A 4,488-nucleotide genomic window follows, 5' to 3' on the forward strand; every position below is an offset into this window, starting at 1 on the left:
GTTCGTTTTAGAACTTAACAACTCGTTTAAGCGATTTTTTTTAGTTTGTTTAAGCACTTAACAGCTCGTTTAAGCGGTTTTTCAGTTTGTTTCAGCACCTAACAGCTCGTTTAAGCGATTTTTCAGTTCATTTCAGCACTTAACAGCTCGTTTAAGCGATTTTTCAATTCGTTTCAGCACCTAACAGCTCATTTAAGCGATTTTTCAGTTTGTTTCAGCACTTAACAGCTTGTTTAAGCGATTTTTCAGTTCGTTTCAGCACCTAACAGCGCGTTTAAGCGAGTTTTCAGTTCGTTTCAGCACCTAATCGCTTAAACGAGCTGTTAGGTGCTGAAACGAACTGAAAAACTGCTTAAACGAGCTGTCAAGTGCTGAAACGAACTGAAAAATTGCTTAAACGAGCTGTTAGCTTAAACGAGCTGTTAAGTGCTGAAACGAACTGAAAAATCGCTTAAACGAGCTGTTAAGTACTGAAATGAACTAAAAAATCGCTTAAATGGGCTTTTGGTGTTAAAACAAGTTGTAACGTGTTGAAAACACGTTGATTCGTTGGTTCAAAAAAAAACTGACCCGAAACCCGTTTTGACTCGTTTCGACCTTGACCCGTTCTAACCCGAACCTGTTGACCTTAACCCGTTCCGACCCGAACCAAAACAACCCTTTTTTTAAGTGACATGTTTCGACCCTAACCCATTTCGCAACCTTTAAAAGTTATTATGCAAAGTAAAAACATTAAAAAATAAAAAAAAAACTAGAATACTTGTTATCCTGGTAAAATATATAGAATTGAAACAAAAATGAAAATTCGATTACCTGATTAACACAAAAGTTTTCATCAATAACTTGATTAGAACACGTTCAAAGTTGGCTAGTCTTTCTCTAATTATCCATTCAAAAAACAAAATCTAATATAAACACTTCCAAAACTTGAATCAAAACGTACAATCAAAGAAGCACACATTACAACTAAGATACACCTATTAAAGTTACAAAAAAGCATCCGTTACATTCCACCCCCACTCCTCCATAAAACCCCCATCAACCCTAAATATTCAATTCTCATCACAATCCCAAAACCAATTCCGATAATGCCCTCAACGCCGGCACAACCGCATCTCAACGGCGCCTTCTACGGCCCATCCATCCCACCACCAAACCCCAAATCCTACCACCGTCCGGGCCGCCGTGGGCCCACCACCTGCAACCCATTAACCTGCTGCTTCAGCTGCATCTGCAGCTGCATACTTAACATCATCTGTCAGATATTAATCACCATCGCCGTTATCCTCGCAATCATCGCCTTAATCTTCTGGTTTCTCTTCCGCCCCAACGTCCCCAAGTTCCACGTCGATGACGTCACCCTCACCAAATTCACCTTATCTCCCACTAATAATACTTTGTATTATAACTTTTCCGTTAACATGACGTTTCGGAACCCGAACAAGAGGCTCGGGATTTATTATGATAAGATTGAGACTAATGCGTTGTATCATGGCCAACGATTTGGGACCATGGATGTGGGTGGGTTTTATTTGGGGCATAAGAAGGAGAATAATGTGAGTGTGGTGCTCAAAGGTGAGAATATTGTGAGTGGGGTGGTTAAGTCTAAATATGATTCCGAAGCGGGTGATGAGGTTTATAAGATTGATTTGAAGTTGCGGTTGAAGATTCGGTTTAAAGTGTGGTGGATGAAAACGCCTAAATTTAAACCTAGGTTTGATTGTGATTTGAAGGTGCCTTTGAGTGTCAAACGTAAGGTTTCTAATCACAAGTTTGAGAGGACCAAGTGTGATTTTGATTGGTAGTTTGTTTTTATTGTTATTATTAATATTTGTTTTGATACATATAATTATGGAATTATGGTACTACTAGATTTATATTTTTGGTTGTTTTTTAATTTTGAACTTGGATATCAGGTTATATGAGCATATTATGATTGTTAATGATTTTGTTGGATTTGGTGAGTCTGGTTGTTATTGTTATTTGATGTTTGTGGTTATTTGATTGAAGGTAAAGTATAGAAGAATATGAATTTAAAATTTGAATTATCAAGTTGCTTTTTAGACGTTAAGGTTAAGATATGAAAAGTGGGACCCATGCTTCCTTTTTAGGTTCTTTTCTTCTTTTTCGGTTGTGGAGATGGAGCTTCTTTTAAGATATTTTTCATGTGATATGAATATGCAATAAGGTATGGTAACATATAAGCACTAGACCACCCTATAACGCTGAGGGCAACCCCCCCCCCCCCCCGCGTTTTGGGTTTTTTTTTTGGAGCGTTTTGTGTATAACGTGAGAAATGGGCTCAAAATTTAAATATATATCCATTAAAATGCCATTGGATAACGCGAGAAATGGGTTTTATGACTACACCCTGTTTTTGTAAAAAATCATAACTCTGACTTGGCGTCTCGTGACGCATAACGTTTGGTCGGTTGGCTTTATGACTACACATGGTTTTATAGTTTTAAGATTCAATACTATTATTAATTAACATATAATTATATAGCTTAAGAAGCACCCAAGAAGGAATAGAGGAGGAAGACGAGACCGGAAGAGATCGGGGCGTCACCTGATTGAAGGATGTGGGATAGGGAGATGCGTTCTCTTGCTAAGTTTTATGGGTGAGGGTGTTTGGGGGGTTATGCACATAGGTTTCTCGCACACGCATCCGTACTATATAATAGTATGATTAAGTTAATACATGTACCCAGTGCATTGCAACTATAAAAAAAACACATTTTTTTTATTTACATTACTTAATAATAAAGAGAATATAGTTTTTTAAAATTTATTGTATAAATTATGTTTTAATAAAGGTGATTTAACTTCTTTACTTTTTTAATAAAGGGAGGCTGCTGGATTATAATGGGAAATAATTAGCACACAATCCTAAAATGTTAAATTCATTGTTACCGGATATTTAGAATTATAAGGTTATGTACACTATGGAACATGTGAGAGTTGGCTACGTGTTATTTGAGATGTGAGTTAGCTATGTGACAGGAGCTTGTTGTGAAACATAGCCGCCACATTGACAAAATTGGCTTTCCCATAACACTACATGGAATGTTCATGTTGAAGTGAAATGTGATGGATACTGAGAGTAAACCTTTATTTTAAATAACTAGAAAATGAAATGGTAAGGTGACCAAGCATAATAGGCTTGAAGAACATCCCGCTATCATCAAATTTGGGCCAGCGCCCGCAAAAGGAGCGAAGGTAGAAGAGGCAACGCCACAAAGCGCTACAGGTGTTGTGGTGTTGGCGCCCTCTCGCATCCCCAAGATGCCTCTCTCGTCTATGATAATGCATACCCTAATATACTTTGTATATCCTCATACATATAGAGTGCATTCGATACAAAATCATTTTAAATTATAAAGATGTATATATTATCGGAATATAAATATGATTATGTGCTTACATATATGTCTTTGAATACTCTTGTTAAAACGACCACCTACACTTCTGTTTACACGGTCTTGTAGTTTTTTTTTCCGGATATTACACACACAATCTTTTATATAAATATAAGCTTTTTTTAAAATGTAGTCAAATACCTCCTCACATTGAAAGATTGTCTCAGTTGGGTTGGTCCAACAGTACAATAGCCTCGATTGGCAAAAACTTGAAAAACAATACATGAAAGAGAGTTTTGCATTGCTTTCGGCTTTTGCATTTTTATTTCTTTTAAGAAGGATTCAATAGAATTTCACCTCTAATACTATACTATCTTTCTTAAAAGATTAAACTAAAAAAGTATATACTTTATTATAACAATCTCTATTCAATGCACCAACTAATCGACAAGTTCTAGTAGACGCCTCGACTTCAGAGCAAACCCCAGAGTCAATAGCAGAGCCTAGGTGGTCGCTGATCAATAGCAACTTGGTATGTTATTGATAGGTAAGATTGGTAGCAACCTGTTAGTGTTAACTTAGTCGTTAGTGGTAATTTACTAACGATGTGTAATAAGTTAGATGATGCGGATAGACCCGGTCTCCTTGATTATCTCGTAATTTGTTTGGATTTTTATTAGTATTCATCTTTTGTTTGAATTGTTTGTTATCTTTTTAGGATGTTTATCTTTTAGTTTTCTGAAGAGGTAGGTCCCAGCAGAGCCCAGTTGGACCCGCAAGACTAACCTTGAACAGGGACGTCTGCGCAATGACCAACTGCTCCAGCAGGACCCACCATGCTCAAAGAACCTTACGCGCAGTACGCCAGCTGTACCCGCAGGGAAAGCCTCCCAATGGTGAAGTACCCCGCCTGTTCCCGCAGCTGCGGATACAAGCCATCAGGGAAGGCTACCCGCACTAACAGCAAGGCTACACGCACAAGGTATTCGTTACTTCAGTAGTCACATGAAGGAATGAGCAAGGCGGGAGCACTCCCGCCTAAATGAGCCAGTCCGTATGCTTCTGGAAGGTCTTTCGTACTATACCTACTAAGGTATGGGCGGAATAGACAGTTTGACCAGAGCAGCCC

General features: G+C 38.1%; 1 pseudogene; it reads left to right on the forward strand.

Moving 5' to 3' along the window:
* Positions 1-1,033: 1,033 nt before the first annotated feature.
* On the forward strand, positions 1,034-2,101 carry LOC143571948 (NDR1/HIN1-like protein 3 pseudogene; annotated as a pseudogene).
* Positions 2,102-4,488: the final 2,387 nt, after the last annotated feature.

The sequence above is a fragment of the Bidens hawaiensis genome, unplaced genomic scaffold (assembly GCF_021521415.1).
Source record: "Bidens hawaiensis isolate Kalapana, Puna unplaced genomic scaffold, B.hawaiensis_p1.1 tig00025636_1, whole genome shotgun sequence".
NCBI classification, from domain to species: Eukaryota; Viridiplantae; Streptophyta; class Magnoliopsida; order Asterales; family Asteraceae; genus Bidens; species Bidens hawaiensis.